The sequence below is a fragment of the Castor canadensis genome, chromosome 6 (assembly GCF_047511655.1).
Source record: "Castor canadensis chromosome 6, mCasCan1.hap1v2, whole genome shotgun sequence".
Taxonomy (NCBI): domain Eukaryota; kingdom Metazoa; phylum Chordata; class Mammalia; order Rodentia; family Castoridae; genus Castor; species Castor canadensis.
This window is the reverse complement of record NC_133391.1, coordinates 26,508,778-26,526,296: the sequence shown is the minus strand read 5'-3', so window position 1 is coordinate 26,526,296 and position 17,519 is coordinate 26,508,778. Positions and strand designations below refer to the sequence as shown.

At 38.5% G+C, this 17,519-nt stretch overlaps 1 long non-coding RNA gene and 1 other non-coding gene across 2 annotated transcripts in view; both read left to right on the top strand.

Annotated features, from left to right (window-relative positions):
* The window catches only part of LOC141424026 (uncharacterized), a 219,913-nt gene that overhangs the window by 43,229 nt on the left and 159,165 nt on the right, over positions 1 to 17,519 (top strand). The window lies entirely within an intron of this gene.
* Positions 2,481 to 2,611, top strand: LOC141424523 (small nucleolar RNA SNORA51). Its single transcript, XR_012449434.1, has one exon. It is a non-coding gene; the product is annotated as a small nucleolar RNA SNORA51 (small nucleolar RNA).

Below are 17,519 nucleotides of genomic sequence, written 5' to 3'. Positions count from 1 at the left end.
GAATGATTGAAAGAGAATGGGGAGGAGGGGAAGGAGAGAGATGCAAGCTGCTATGTATAGAATTGCCAATAGCAATCTATCAAAGGAATGTCAAGAGTACTAGAACAGATGATGAATTTTATCTCTAATTTAAATCCTTTGTCGCTTTTCTGTTATCAAAGTTTTGTTTCTTTTGTTTTACTTCTCATCCCCACCTCCAAGTTTCCAATGAAATAGGGACAATTAGGAAAACAAGCCTGGTTGAAGCAAATGCTTAAGAAAATAACGTGCTTCCTTTTATATATTCCATGAAACAATGATAATGGTGCTGAGCTAGCAGCACACTTTAAGAATATCACATTTTAAATTGTTCTTCCTTATTAACAATAATGCAGACAATTCATTTCAATGGAGCCAACACTGTCAATAGGGAGAAAAGTTTGTTCTAGGGGGGAGAAGCAAAAATTATTAGATATCATTATGGTTTATGGCCCCCCAATGGGCAACAGTACATGGATATACAGTCTCTGTCTTTTAGTTCATTCTCCCCTTGTAACAGGCAACTTTAACCATTGAAGATTTTTTTTGGTTGCATGTATTATTTTGGAGGATATTTAGCTAGGTAATTTTAGATGTGCTTTGCTTTGTCAGAAACTTGGTTTCAAGAGTGACAGTCAAATGAACAAACAAAAAAGTGAGTGTAGGCTTGTTGGTATAAATCCTAAATCTTCATGGATTATTTATCTGTTTCCTCAAACTATTGGAGAGAGTAAGGGTGTGGGTGGGAGATGGTTATTGCAATTTTGGAAAGATGTGGTGTCCTCTGAGTATGAACACTGTGCTGTATAACTGTTGGAAGGAATATGCAATACAGCCAAGGCTGTTTATGCAAACAGAGGAGATGGGTTTATGAGTTCTTACCAAAACATGCACAGTTTCTCTTCTTTTTCCATAGAGTGAACATTCTTCAGTTTTCCTTGTTTTGTTCATGATTGCTACATGTGTTTTTATCATGTTTTTCCATCTAAATTGTATGTTTTGAAAGAGAAGAGGCCACATAGAATCCTAAAGCATTTCGGGAAATGGAAGGGAACTCATTCTACAAAGCTACTTGTTAATTCATTCATTCTCTCATCGTTCCGCAATTACTTATTTCATGCTTACTAGATGGCAGACACTGTGCTAGGACTTTGGGAGGTTCAAATATAAATTCATCATCAAGTAATCATGCTTTTAGAGAGATTAAAGATTAGTAATAGGAGTAACACATTTTTATGTGCCTTATAACTTCCACAAAATATTTTCTAATGGTTGCATGTTGTATGAATAGACCATGATTTTACCCTATTTTTCTCTTGTAATTAATCCCTTATCATAAATAATATTGCAGGAACATCCTGCATGCAAAATTTAATTCATAAACTGACATTTCTAGCTTAAATTTCTAGAAGTAGAATAGTTGGGCTCAAAAGTATGAGTTCCTTAAAATATCTTAATTGTTTTAAGACAGGTCCATGCTAGCCTCAAACTTGTGAGCTTCCTGCCTCAACTTCTCAAGTAGCTAGGGTTACAGATGTGTGCCACTATACCTGGCTGATATCTTAACTTTAATGCTACTTTTATATTGCTTTCCAGCACATTTTCATCAATTTTCCCTCCTTATCTCAGTATACCCTAATTGGTGTTGAATATTATTATTGTGAAACTCTTAGTTGAGTATAAAGGAGAAAAAAGTGTTACTTAAAGCCAAAAATAATTGCAGCAGTCTCTGCTTTTTAAAGGAGGTAGCATGATTCAAAACAATGAGAAAACAAATACCTAAACCATTCCATTGTTTTTAGAGAAACTTCTGAGGATAACAGAATAGCAAAACAAGAATTATAAAATTTTCTGTCAGTCCAGTTTTTTATGCTGAAAGTGGGGCACAAAACAGAGATTTATTGTTTAGTGGAAAATATCAGTGATTCTGGATGCTTTGAGTCAATAAGTGTGTGGAGACTGTACTATAAAATGAAGGAAGTGGAGTTTTGATGCAGCTATAAGCCTGGGGGCAGTGGTGGTAGAAGCAAGCCTGGGGAGAGAAGCTGTGAAAACAGAAAAGCAAACAGTCTCTAAAGAAAGTAGAACTTAGGAAAATAGTGAATTAAAGCCTCTCTGTCACCATAAACTTGGTTCAGTCTATTTTTTTCTGTGAACAATAAGGAAGGGCTACATTTTATGTCTGTGGTACATGATTTGTAAAAAGACATTTCATCTTGAAATGGCAGGATGTTCCATCCATGCACTGAACTCATGGACCCAGAGTGGAAGAAGATTTAGAAAGAATTATTAGTGACGCAGAAGAACTTCAAAGCATTAGGAAGGATTTAGACTTTCCTCTGTGAAGACTAAATTAGGTTATATTTCATTGATATTTAAAGTTGGAGATTTTCTAGTTAAGAGGCTGAACATCTTTTTCATATGGCTTTTAATTTTTTTGCTTATTCAGTATTTCTCTGTGTGGCCTCCTGGTGCTTATCACAGACTGTGTTCTTATACTGACTGTATAGAAAGAGGAGGGAAAGTAAACCCGCCCCATAAACACCTTACCAAGGCCTTGTGCATGGTCTGTGTTCTGAACGGGCAGACATGGAGTGGGAGAAAAAAAATGTTTCTTCTGTGAATAGTCTATTTAGATCCTTTGCTATTTGTATTCACATTTTATTTGGGAATACGTATCTGGGCTAGACTGAAATAGGACAAAGCGATTTCTTTCACATCAAGAACTAATCTTTTTTATGGTAAACTATTCAGCCAATAACAAAATTCTACATGGTCTTCCTTGAAAACAGGACTAAAGAATAACTATACCACTGAAGGTCTCCAACAATGGTTTGTTGAGTGTGTAAGAGGACTACCTAGATTCTGCTGAATGCTCCTTGCTGGGAGAAATCTAGGATATCCCATTTATACTCAAATGGTAGCAAGTAATTTCTTCTCTGACTGTTTCCTCTACGTATTAGTCAGAGTTCTCCAGAGAGACAGAATGAATAAGATATGTATTCAGTAAGATGTAGATAAGCAGAATGAGATAAAAAGATAGATAATAGGTGGATAGATAAATAGATGGATGAGGGGTCTTATTGGGGGAATTGACTCGTGTTTATACATGCTAAAAAGTCCCACCACATGCTATCTGAAAGTCAGAGATCTGGAATGCTGGTAGTGTGACTTAGTCCTAGTCCAAATGTCTCAGAACCAGAGAAGCTGTGTCATTCTCAGTCTAACATCAAAGGCTAGAGAGCATAGGTGATTGCTGGTGTGAGTGCCAAGGCCAGAGAACCTAGGATTCTGAGGTCCAGGGGCAGGGGAGGAAAGTGTCCCAGCTCTGAGGAGAGAGAGAGAGAGAGAGAGAGAGAGAGAGAGAGAGAGAGAGAGAGAGAGAGAGAGAGAGAGAGAAGAGAAATCTTTGATTTGTTTTTGTGTGTGTGTGCTATCTGGTCCTTGACTGATTGGATGGTGTCTGTCCACAGTGAGGGTAGATCTTCCTTACTCTGTCTATCCCTCACTTGCTAATCTCTTCTGGAAATACTTCCACAGACACACCTACAAGTAATACTTTACTAGTTCTCTCATTATTACTTAATCCAGTTAAGTTGACACCTAAAATTAATCATCACCCCTGAGAAGCAGTGTCTCTTAGCTCCAAATGGGTCCATATGGGTTCAGAGATAAAAATGAATGTTTTCTGCACATGCTGACCTATATAGAATGTAGTTTTGCAGAGTGTAGGGATAGAGGAAAAGCACTGGAAGTCCGATAAAACCAGGTCTGGGACTCTGTTTAATGTTATCCCAAGTTTGGACAGCCTGCACTGTGGAGTTTGCCCAATTCTTCCCAGGTACACCAGACTTTGGAGCTAAATACCAGTCTCCTGAGTTGATTCCCTCTTTCCATACTAATAAGATGTTCAGTATTCAGTGAAGTATACTTCACACACACAGACACAAAAGAAACTCAGAGGTGACTTTGTTTTATTTCTGATTTGAACACTATCAGAATATCCATGAAAAAAGTCAATCTCATAAGGGCTTATCATCATAATAGCAATATTTTAAAAGTGATAAACTTCAAAAGCAGAATGCGCTTTTGTTTGTTTTCCTGCTGGGACAGATAATGTCCCAAAGGATCTTCCTTTGGGAATCTTTGTCAGAGGATGAAAAGAACAAGGTTTATGTAGGCACTGAGAACTCCTATTTCCTTAAAAAAACCCCAAACCAAACAAACAACAAAATGTTACCTCTTCCAGGTGTTTGCTGTGTGGATGTAGTAAGATTTCAGTTGACCTGCTATTCATTGACTTGTGTAAAAAGATAATAGAATTATTTTAGAAGCTCAGTTGACAAACATGTTTCATTAAGATTCTGCCTAAATGGAAAGGGCAAGGGGACAAATATTGAGATCAGAGTCCCTTTGATCACAGATCATTGATAAATTGGTTATGACACCAATCAAATCCCAAGCTGGAAAACAAGAGCCCAGGGGACAAGTTCAGTGGGTTTGCTGAAATAAACCTGGGTCTTGGAATGGCAGAGGAGTTACTTATAGCTAAAATTTATTCTAAGTTGCAGGACCTAGCTGGACAACCTGACTCAAATTATTTTACAGTCTCCAAGGAAATCCTGACTTTGTCCTCTCTGGGATTGTGACACCTAGATAAATCTCACTTTTACTAGATGGGAGCAGATTTAAAAGTACCACTTTTTTCTCTTTTTTCTTCTACAAAATCAGAAAACAGGAAGACAGAACCAGTCCTGCCCAGAGAGGAGAGAGGAGGTGTTGGGGAAAGGGGGTAGAAGGGTGAATACAGTGCAAGAAATGTGTGCACATGTATGTAAATGCAAAAATGATACCTGTTGAAACTACTCCAGTAATTGGGGGTGGGGGATGAAGGAGAATGGTGGAGGAGGTGAATTCATGGATGATATATTTGATACATTGTAAGAACATTTGTAAATGCCACAGTGCACCCACATGCAGCACAACAATAAAGGAAAGAAAAGAAAAGTACCATGAAAACAATAAAATATACTTCTTCCACCAACACTATCCTAAAGAAATGGAGAGCCAGATTCATAGTTCCTGGATTGTCCTGACATGTGGAATTATAAAATAAAATGGTGGGGTTTTCTCCTCACAGCTCACCTTCATATTGTGGTCTGGAATATTTTTTCATAAGGTTTTCCTAACTCTGAGATCTTCTCTGTATTAGTTAGATTTTTTGGTTTGCAAATGACAGAATCTGAACTCCAACTGCTTAGGCAGAAAATGAGTTTATGGGTTTGGGGAACTGCAAAATGTCAAGTAGAACTAACTGTAGGCATGCCTTCATCTTGAGCTAACTGATACCTCTGGGACCAATTCTCTTCCATGCCTCGTTCTGTCTTTGTTATTGGCTTCATTCACATCTCAGTTTGGAGGAACTGGGCAACTTTAACTCTAGTCCAATATCCTCTAAGGTCTGTGGCTCGCAGTGAAATAGATTCCTTCTCACTAAGAAATTTAGACATAAGATTTGGCATTAACTATCATTAGTACAGATGAGGTGGTCAAGGGTTCATCTCCCAATGAATCACTGTGGCCAGGAGGATGAAACTGTGTTCTTGTGCAGTTTTGAGTCACATACTCACTCCTGGAGCTAGAGGTGGTGCCAACCCCTCCAGAACTCCATACCAAGAGAGTGCAGAAGGGCTGGTAGAGCACAGGAAATGTAAGAGGCATTGATACCACACCACAAGGGACAGTGGAAGGCTGCTGGAGTTTGGATTTGAAATGCCCCTAAAGACCCATGTATTTAAGGCTTGATCTGCAGCCCATGGTACTGTTGGAAAGTGATGGAATATTTAGGAGGTGGAATTTACTGGGAGGATGTCAGGCTAATGTGTGTGTGGCCTTGAAGGGGATACTGGAGCCTGCCACCTTGTTCTCTGTCTTTGCTTCTTGGCCACCATGAAGTGAATAGGCCTCCTCTGCCACATGATCCCACCATGATGCACTGTCTCACCGCAGGCCCCAAAGCAATGGGCCAATCAGTCATGAACTGAGACTTCTGAAACTGTGAGTCAAAAATAAACCTTTCCTCTTTTTAAGCTGATTATCTCAGTATCTTGTCATAGTGATAGAAAGGTAACACAATGGTTCATGGCCAAATGGCCACAAAAGTCTAGTTCATAATTCTGTGTGCTTACTAAACAGATCATGAAGCCCATTTCCTTCCAAAGACTGAACACTCAGATCCAGATGGAATAGTAATTAGAAAACCTATGGTCACTGGAAGACCTAGTGTTCTGTGCCTCATGAAAACAATTGGAGGACATCACCTTTTCTTGCCAGTGCCTTGGAAAAGAGAAAGTTCTCCTATGAGAAGTGGGCTGCTGACCAACAAAGAAATACACTACGAAACTATAATTTTTCTAATATAACTATCTTTTTTGTTTCGCAGCCAGTATAAAAATTGACAGCCTGCTATCAGCTTACTGATATTTACTTGATGTTTAGGATGTTGTCTGTGGAGGGAATTATCAGGGTTCCAGAGTCAGAGTTGGATCTAAGATAAAAGTTATACTCTCATCAAGATATTTTTGGACATAACAAATGCCATGAATTTGGCACCATTATCAGTAAGCAGATGGAATTCTTGAGGCCTTCTTTTGGTCTTCATTTTTTGTGTGTGTGTGTGTGTGGTACTGGGGTTTGAACCCAGGGCCTCAAGCTTCCTAGGCAAGTACTGTCCACTTGAGCCACACCCTAGTCATTTTTTATTTTAGTTGTTTTTTCAGAAATGGTTTTGCACTTTTGCCCAAGCTGACCTCAGATCATGATACACCTACCTCTACCTCTTGAGTAGCTAGGATTATAGGCATGAGCCACTGTACCTGGTGTTCTCTTGCTCTTCTTGTGACACTTTTTTTTTTAGAGGGTAAACATTTACTTTCAAGACTTTACATATAGTTACATGTGCTATTCTTCAGGTAAGATTCATTTCCTACACCTAAACTTTCAATTCTTACTGGCATCCCAAACCCATTTTATTCAATATTGGACTCACTATCTCAAGTCCTTCTCTACCTCCTGTGTCTAGATCTTGGTTTATCATATAATCCTCATTGACTCAGTCCAAGCTATAAAGTTTAGAGACTCTTTGTGAGTTACTTTAGAGAATCTCCTGCCCCAGGTCAATACTGGAATTTAGGCACCAGGTCCAAACTCCAGGGGTTCCATATCTCAGGTCCAGCCACTCACTCATATATACCAAATAAAGAGACATGGTGAAGGACAGAGAAAGGATATTTATTACCTAGCATGGGCAGCCCTATGAAGAAAGCACTTCAGCCCATTGCTAGCCATCTTCCAGGATGCAGACATGAGCTTTTGGTTTAAATAGAAAATGAATTAGGGACAGGGATTGAAAGGTATGCATGGTTAAATAGTCTCAGTCACAGGTGTGGCCTGGTTGATCATTATTTATGACCTATTTTGAGAGGTGTTCCAGTGAGTTATCCTCTGCAGGTCCTTGGGAGGCTCTCTTGTTCCTTTCCTTGGGGACAGCTTCCTCCATCCCTCCTTGTAAACATGTTATGGTCAGTCCTGTCCTTCCTGGATTCTAAGGTGGCTGAAAGATGAATTCAGCTTATAGAAAAGGATACAGATGCAAAATGGAAGCAAGGATGCCAAGATTTCCCCTTGCTTTTATTTGATTTACTTCATTTAAGTAAGGAGTCAGTGCTTTTCAGCAAAAGCAGCTTAAGTACCTGTTACAAAATGACTCCTGCTGACCTCTTTACATGTCTTATCTGTCTTCCATAGATTACCATTCTCATACTCTTGCATTTATTCAAGAAGCATTCCATGTGTCTGAATTTTAAGCCGACTATGTGCTAGATCTGTTTTAGGTGCCGAGAATACAACAGTAAGCAAAGCAAAGGTTCTGCTCCCATACGGTTTATATTTTAATGGGCACAAAGAAACAATATATGGATTAATAAATAAGTAAAACATGTAAGGTACAGAGCTGGTAGTGTGGAGTTGCTGATTTCTTTAGAGTAATCATAGAGGGTTTCTTTTAATAAAAAAAGTGTTTGACCAAAGAATTCAAGGAAGTGAAGAAGCCAGCAACATGGACAATGGAGTAAAATGAGAATAAACATACAGAATAGAAGTGAGTAGGGAGGTAAGTGTGTGTATGTGTAAAGAATAGTAAGGATCTCTTGCAGATGGAGTGGAAGAAACAAGGACATCATGGGAGAAGGTGAGGTCAAAAGTCATCATAGATGGAGCGAGATCCAATCAGGGCATTGCATTGCAAGGTTTTGTTTTCTGTGGAGCAAAGTGTGAAGTATTCCAGCCAAGGAATGAGTTGACCTCACACTTTATTTTATTTAGTTTTTGTTGGTATTGGGATTTGTACGCAGGGCCAGGGAAGTGCTCTACAACTTGGGCCCATATTTTCATGATATAAATACAGCACATCTCACTGAAAGGGAATATGGAAAAATGGAGTGTGGATGAGCTGCTGCACACAAAGCTTCAGTTCTATTGTTTTGGAGAAAGTGAAAATTAGTTATGTTAGATAGCTAGAAGTCTCTCTTATAGGGGGCCAAGCTAGACACAAGAAAACCAGTTAAGAGGTTGCTTCAATGAACATGGTATGTGGTGATCATGTTTTGGAAAGTGTTGAGAAGTAGTTGGATTTTAAATATGTTTTGAAAACCAAACAGTTTGCTGAAGAGCTGGACAGGGGTATGAATGGAGATAATGTTAAGACTTTTGATGTGTGCGACTGAGTAGTGACATATGCTGACTTGGGAAAGACTGTTGGTCTCAAGGATTGAGATGGGGCAAATCATGTGTTAGATTTTGGACTGATAAGGCATTCAAGTGAATAGGTCATATGAAGAGTTGCATGTATGAATTGGGAGTTTAGAAGCCATCAGCGTGTAGATGGATGGTAACATACAGAGGATGAGTGAAGTTACAAAAGTTAAGGTGCCTGTGAAATTGAGTTTTGGGTCACTCCAGTGCCTAGAAGTCAAGGAGACAAGAAGAAAACAACAAAGATCAGGAAGGGTTGTCGAGGGAGATAAGGGGAGAGCTAAAAGATAAAGTTTCCCTGAATATAAGAGAAGAAAGTATTACAGGGAGGGAGAACTGGCAGATCAAGTCAAATGTTGTGAGTATTTCACTGAAGTTGAAAATAATAACCAACCAATAATGTGGAGACCACTGGTGACTTTCACTGAGTTGTACTGGGGCAAGGTGAAGAGAATTGAAAAGAGGAATTTCCTGTAAAGATAATACATGACCACATTTTAGAGGAGTTTGTGTTTATGGAGGAGAGATGAAATGAGTAGAGATTTGAGTGGGACCATAGGAACAGAAGAGGGTCTTTAATGTGAGATATATTAAAACAGGTTTATACTGATAGGGACAATCCAGTAGAAAAAGGAAAATTCCATGTTCTCTAAGAGGAAGAGACAATTGTTTGAGTGGCCCTTAGAGGTAAGATCTAGCACTTAAGTGTGGATCTTGGTCTTGGGGTGTGTGTTTGTGTGTGTGTGTGTGTGTGTGTGTGTGTGTGTAGTACTGGAGCTGGAGTGGGACTTGTGCTCGCCAAGCAGACAGTCTACCACTTAAGCCACATACCCAGCCCTTTTTGCTGTAGTTATTTTTGGGATAAGGTCTCACCCTTTTTGTCTAGTCTGGCCCAGACTACTACCCTCCTATTTACACTTCCCACATAGCTGAGATGACAGGTGTGTGGTACCATACCCAATTATTGGTTGAGATGGGGTCTTGTGAACTTTTTGCCTGGGCTGGCCTTGAACCATGACCCTCCTGGTTTCTACCTCCTGAGTAGGTAGGATTATAGGTGTGAGCCACTGTGCCTGATTTGGATCTTGGTCTTAACATGACAATGATATCTTATCCATTGAAATGAGGAAAGGAAGGGCAAGTGAATAAAAAGCAAGCTAATTAATAGATGTGATTCAAAGTACGTGATATTTGCTCCTGATGACTTCTACTTAGTCAATGACATAGGAGGCAAGGTTGCCAGCTTACAGTAAAGACTGGGAGAATGGTATTGGAGGGTTGAGGAGAGATGAGAAGATGTGGCATTATGGCCAAGAAGAGGAGGGTGAATGTGACAAGCAGATGTTAATGGTTGCTTGATATCTGTGATTATGGATCTTGAATGGAATTGTGTCATTCGCAGGTAAATGGATGGAACTGGAGAACATCATCTTAAGTGAAGTTAGCCAGGCTCAGAAGGCCAAAAATCACATGTTCTCCCTCATATGAGATTATAGACCTAAAACAAATGCAGCAATTTTATGGGATGTGGGTCACACTAAGGGGAGGCCATGCACAGGAGGGATAGGGCAAGGGACGGAAACCAAAAACTTGAATGTGGTTGATGTACTCACTGTGCAGGAATGAATACAGAAATCTTAGATTGGCCAGGGCCACCATGGGAAGGGGACTATGGAGCAATGAAGAGGACTGGAATTGGAGATGAACCAATTGGGGTTGTAATACATGCATGCATGGAAACTCCCTGTGTAGCCATCTTTATCTCAAACTAGCAAAAACATCATGTTTTTCTTTTTATCTTTTGTCTTTTTACTTCTACAAAATTGGACAAGGGGAGGGTGGAACAGATTCCGTGGGGGGTGGGGTGAGGATGGGTGGGGGCAGGAGGATGAATACGGTACAAATAATGTGTACACATGTATGTAAATGCAAAAACGATACCTGTTAAAACTATTCCAGGAATTGCGGGAGAGGGGATGAAGGAAAGTGGTGGAGGGGTAAATTCAAATATGATATATTTGATACATTGTAAGAACCTTTGTAAATGTATATGCCACAATGCACCCCCACACAGCACAACAATAAAGGGGGAAAAAAAAGAACAACGTGCTCCCCTCCAGCTTTGTTTAGCTTTGAGGTTGTAAGTAGAGGGGAAACAGTGTTGTTTTAACCCACAGTGGGGTTTAGTTAGGTGAATCAGTCAGAAACAGAAACTATGCCAGTAAGCAATAATAAGTAGATGAAAGGTTGAAAGGTAGCTACCTAGTGAAAGAAGAGAACTTTAAGGTATACGGAGATAGCAATTGCAAAGTGGCTGTATGCCTACAGTCTAATCCACTTGCTGTGTAGGGTAAACAGAACTCCAAAGGAAGAACATCTCTTTTCTTTGTTCCAGTCTTGTGTTCTTCCTCCAAAGATCTCTATGAGAAGAGATTGTCCTGGAGAAATGTCTGTAGAATCTAACTACAGTATCTCAATGCAGGGCAAAGAAGGATGGGCTTGAGCTGGAAGGCAAAAACTCAACAGAAAAACTCAACATCTGGAGCAACCAGTGAACATAAGGTGGACAGAGGAAACGAGAAAAGTGAGGCAGTGATGGGAGAGTTATTGTAATAATCAATCATGCAGTCTTATCTGAATAAGGAGGGAAGGAGAGAAAAAGAAGGTGAGAGGCAGTTAAGGAATCATTGCTGAACAACTGTGGGCTAATGTCCGGAATCCACTGATGGACCTGGTCTGGGATCCGCGAAATGTTGGAGGAGGGTTCCAGGCATGAACAAATCTGATTTGCTTTGCTAGTTTTCAAAGAGATTGATCCTATTGAAGAAAGTAAGTAAACTAATCCTTACAAAGGCATTTTCAGTTTCTGTAAAGACCATAGAGAAGGCAAATTTTACCTAAAGTGAAATTTATTCACTTTAACATCCTAAAATTTAGGTATTGTGCAGTGTTTTTACACTTTTTTTGTTTGTTTTTAAAATTTGACAGAGGATATTTCTGTGTAGTCCAGGCTGGCCTCAAACTCAGGATCCTTCTACCTCAGCCTCCCGAATGTTGGAATTAGGCTTGCACACCTGGCTCCACCTTATTTTTTAAGCTAACAATGATAAAAGCTAAGAGATTTAATTCCAGTAATTTGCATGATAAGCAATTTAAAATATGTTTCTCAAACTACATGAAGATTCTCCTATTCCCCTTCTCCTTCATGCTTCTTTCCTTCCTCCCGCCCTCCTGAGAACAGACTCAAATATAAAAATGTATTTTAGGAAAACTTTAGGTATCAGCTAGAGGCCACATAGGACGATGTCTCAGGCTTGAAGCATTTTACCCCACTAAAGTCATACTAGGAACTGACAGGCAGCTCTGCCCGCCAGTAATTACAGCCTGTCAGAGTTCACAGGTACTTGCATTTCACAAGGATGTGTGAGTTGCACATCTTACATTTCTTTGGAGAGGCCCACCCTACGGCAACATTTTCACAAAATGACAGTCTTCAGGAAGGTATGGGATCCAGCTTAAGTGAAAAAAAAAACAATAATAGTTATTTTTCCTTATAGGACTACAAATGAAGCTGTAGTTAATGTATTTGTAGAGTCAGGAACACTGCTGAAGCTATTAGCTTAAGTGTGGTTTTGAGTTGTTAGTTTATCAGTCAATAGAAGGCCTCCAGACCCATTTGTGGTGAGAGGTTATGCAGTCTTAATTCTGTTATTGTTTTTCTCTTTCTCGAACTGTTTTTTTTTCGTTATAATAAGACATATATAACATAAAATTTACTATTTTAACCTAGTCATCCAGCTTACTCAAGGGTAAGCTGCCTCTTTTTAATCTACCTATACAATATAAAATTAAGAGCCAATTGCACCACCATCAAAGAGAGAAAGGCTTTTAAAAATAACTGGAGAATGATATACAAGGTTTCCTAATCACTACACCTAATTGCAAAAAGGAATAAAGAATATTTCATGGGTACTTATACTATAATTAAATACAAATAATTAACTCTGAACCTTCCATTATTTTAGCAGTGTGTCCTCTAAGGCAACCAAACTTTTCCCAGGGGGAAATAGATTACTGTTTGTGGTAAGTCGAATGTGTATTTTTAAAAAAGCATATAATAATGGGAAATAAGAGAGAGAAGACTGTAAGAAAGCAGCTAGAAGAATTCATGAGACAGGAAAATGTAAGAGAACTTTTGGAGACTACATGGAGAAGAATTAAAAGAAAAATTTGAATAAATGTGAGATTGGAGGGATAGATGGAGAAGCAGGGCTACAAAAAAATCTGTACAGATACATTTAATCTGCGGGATAAAGGTTTTTCAAAAAGAATCCAATTCCAGCCTGGATATTATTAGAGAATTCTTTACTAAGGGGGAAAAAGTTCAACTTCTACTTTTTTTTTACATATAGGAATTGATTATTGGATCAGAGAAATACACTCAGAGCAGGCTCCCTAACTGTTGTGGGAGTAAAGATTCTAGAAGGAAGGTGCTGTATGTACTTTGGTGTGAATGTGAAAAGTGGAAAAATGTTTTTACCCTTCTAAGTTTTGAGAATTCATTCATTTATTCAATCATTCATTCATTCATCCACCTATTTATCCATTACTGTATTCTACTCTTTTATTTTTTTGTGGCAGTACTGGGGTTTGAACTCAGGTTCTCACTCTTGCTAGGCAGATAGTCAACTAGTTGAACCATGCATCCAGCTGCATTCTATAATTTAAATATTTCCTTGATATTCTCTAGGTTCCAGTAAAAATAATTTTTCATAGTTCTGAGCAACTGTCATGGTCCTTATGTTTTAGATAAGGCTTAAGATAATGAGCCCACAAGTAAACATGAAAATAGGCAATAACATTGCTCTAAAGACATTAATACAGAATGATGAATGGATTACTAAACTTTTATCTTTTCTTCCTCCCTCTTTTCTGCTGCCTTTTTTCTACCTTTCCTTCCTTTAAATATTTTATTGGGTCCATATTATGTGCCAGGCATATTTGGTTCATATTTTCATACTACCTAACCTTTGGCCCAAGAGAAAAAGTACAGTGTTTTTTCATTTAATTAACCCTTAATAAATTATTTAAAATGTCCATTTTTTCACATGCTTAGACTGTGTGAAGTGAAGAACATAAGATATCAAAAGAGAGGAATGAAAAGTATTAACATAATTAATAGAGCAGGTTAAAATTAGATGACAGTGAGCCTTATTGGCACAAATAATGACTATATCAATATGGCATTTGAAATAGCAGGACGCCATCATTTATCTCACTTTTGTGTCTCATCTGTCTTATGAATTTGGAGAAAGCAAGGCATTTTGCCAAATTTAGAAGCAATTCAAATTTTACGTATTAAAAATGTTGACTGAAACTTGTACATGTCTGTATTTGAGCTCTGATTGCTGGCAAGATAAAATTTTCTACTTAAATTTTTTAAGACAATCAGTTCTTAAAATTCTAAGAAAGAAAAAGAGAGACAGAAGCAGAGGCAGAGAGACAGAGAGGAAAGAGAGAAGGAAAGAAGGGGACAAAGAGAGAGAGAGAGCGAGAGAGACTGAAGACCCAATATATAGAGTTTATTGTGTAGAAGCAGAAACAAATGGACTGGTGTCTTCTTTGGAGGTGGGAAGGAAGACAAAGGGAAACAATGAGTGACAGAATACAGTTTGGGGGCTATCACCTGTGATCACACAGCCTTAGCAGGTTGGGTAACTAACAAGTATAGGTCAATTTCCCCTGGTAAAGAAACTGTTGATGATATAAGTAAAATATTTTCCTCCCAACTCTCCTGGTAATAGCAATTTGTCCTTTCCAAGATGGTAGAAACGGAGCAATGTACACTAATGCAGATGCTGGACCTCTCTGCCCACCTCCTGTGTAATGCACTAATGAGAATTACCTTACTTAGCAGAACAGTATGGTGGAGACTCCTGTAATCCTTTCTGATTTCTACTCCTGTTCACAGACTGTACAGGTTTGTAGAAATTATCAGCAGTAAGGAGAAAAAGTCCCAGGCATACATACTAACACTTTTGAAAAGTGTGAGTTTACCATAAAATCCAAACCAAACTGAAGTTCTAGTAAGAAAGTTATGGGTGTCTCAGGGTGGAGGCTGCTTATCTACCACTGACTTAGGCAGTTGTAGCAGCTAGTATCATCGTGCCCTTCAGTGTTCATGAGTACATTCCCTCAACCTAAGGCATATAAACACACATTCATGAAGAACCCACGCAACTCTCTTTATTTTTGGAAGATCACATAAAATATTTATGTCCCTCTGTCTTCTTGACCAATTACTTTCCCAAAGGAAAAAAATACATATAAAATGTGATTAAAAATTTACCTTGCAACAAATAGCTTGCAGTTAACTCGTTCACCCGCCTCTCCCATTTCTTCATTCTCCGTTATAGTGAGGGTGTATTGTAAAATAACTATCACTTTGGAACCTTTCAAACTGGGAATACACCCTATCAATGGTGGCAGGCAAGTCAAAACACAATGTAGATTTCCTATCAATCAGAATGTCAAATGATCTCATTAGATTTTCAGGTCTATATGTGGGTGCATTTCAACTGCTCTGCTTTTCCTGCATGAAAGTTTACCAAAGGTTAAGTCATTTACCAGCGACAGTTGGCTAAGGCGGCTGAGTGGAGGCTTTGATGAAATGTGTCAGTCATTTTCCATCATCTCTGCCTTCCACAGCAGACTATCAGGAGTAACTGCTGTTACAGAGCTATTGCCAATGTAGTTGGAATTCTCTTGACAGAATATTCCTACTGTAAATTTTGTATAACTTGTTTGTGAGCCTTTTCCCTCTATGACTGTATTTAAAATTAAAATTAACTTTCTGAGCTGGGTGCCCGTGACTCACACCTATAATCCTATTTGGGAGGCTGAGATAGGAAGGATTACAATTTGAGGCTAGCCTGGGCAAAAAGTTTGTGAGATGCCATCTCAACCAACCACTGGGCACAGTGGTGGGCTCCTGCCATCCTAAGCTACACAGGAGGCTAAAATCAGGATTCCTGGCCAGCCTGAACAAAAAAGTCCACGAGACCCCATCTCATTGAAAAGAAGCTTGGGAGTGTTGAGGCACACCTGTCATCCCAGCAATAGCAGAAGTATAAAACAGAAGGATCATGGTCCAGGTCAGCCCGGAAAAAAGTGAGACCCGATCTGCAAAATAAACAGAGCAAAAAGAACTGGGAGTGTGACTAAAGTGGTAAAGCACCTTCCTAGCAAGTGCAAAGCCCCGAGTTCAAACTCCAGTACCACCAAAAAGAAAAAAAATCAACTCTCTGAACATCATTGTCTGGAATTACTTTCTGAGAAAAAAAAAAACTTTGAGATGTAATAAAATTGAATGGTTTTAGAATTTATACGAAGAAATAGCAAATAGGTAGTACAGCGTGCAGAAATAAATGTTACATAGTATCCTATTTATACTTAAAATTTATTACCTACCCTTATTTAGCTTAATTCTGAGAGTCAAATATCGTTTCTGGTCTTATCCCTGTCACAAACCAGAAGCAAATCCAAGTGTCTGGTGATGCTGGTATACAGTACAAACTCTAACATCTGCTTGAGGCATAGTTAGGCAAAGCAGAAAAATCTTGGCCTTCTGAAGGTCTCAGTTACAGATCACTCTAGGAAGGATTCCAACTCTTTCAGAGACCAAGCTTCCAAAAATCCATTATTTCTTTCTCTGAGGAATTGGTGGTGATCAGACCCTAACTAAATTTGGATTCTTGAGCATGTGTATACAAATATCACACAAAACGATAAGCAAATTTAACACATATGAAAATGAATTTGAAGCAATGACCATCTGTTATTAAGACAGATTACACAATCTTTAAATATTTTCTTAAAGTAAAATAGCTACTTTATCTTATGTACAATAGCAATATAAGGTGCATGACTTCCGTCTCAAAGTGCTTTGACACCGCTTTCAGCTAACAAGTTAGTAATGACTGAGTAGAAAGACCTTTTAGTATGAAATGAATTAGCCTATGCATGTCACTATCAAATGAAAACAGAGGACCTTCTTAGTTCAAAAACTCTAATTAGCTTGTATGTTTTCCAAACTGAATATTCATCTTAGGATTTTACGTATTGATTTAGGACTTTAGTGAAGGCATGTTATTAAGGAAATTGAACCCAACAGTGGAAGCATTGTTAAGTATTTTAGTAAATATAAAGGAACGTTATTTTGGGTTAACTTTTTAGGAAGAAAATTTTACTGAAAAACTCATGAATTATGAGATCTTGAGAACTTTCAGTAGGTGAATTATCAACTGGCATTGATTTGAGGAGGAAAAAGACATGTCAACAGATAATTACAATAAAGTGAGATAAGTGCTATTATAAGGATTTGTGCCAAGTCCTCTGAGAAGGCTTCTCCCCATCCATATGGGAATTTTGGCAATGACAGAATCAGGGTGTGGGTGAATTTGCTGGAGTGACTGTAATCAGGTCAGGGGATTAAAGAACCCTGAAATAAGAACTTAAAAACAGTCTTCCTACTGATGGTATGTCAAATAAGAAGGAGAAAATGTGAAAAAAAAAAAGTACACTTTTAAGATTACCTAAGAACTTACTTTGGCATTCAATTTGAAATTAAAATTTCACCTAAAATTGAATGCAGTTATAATGCTTAAAATGTATTCAGTACTTTATGCTTT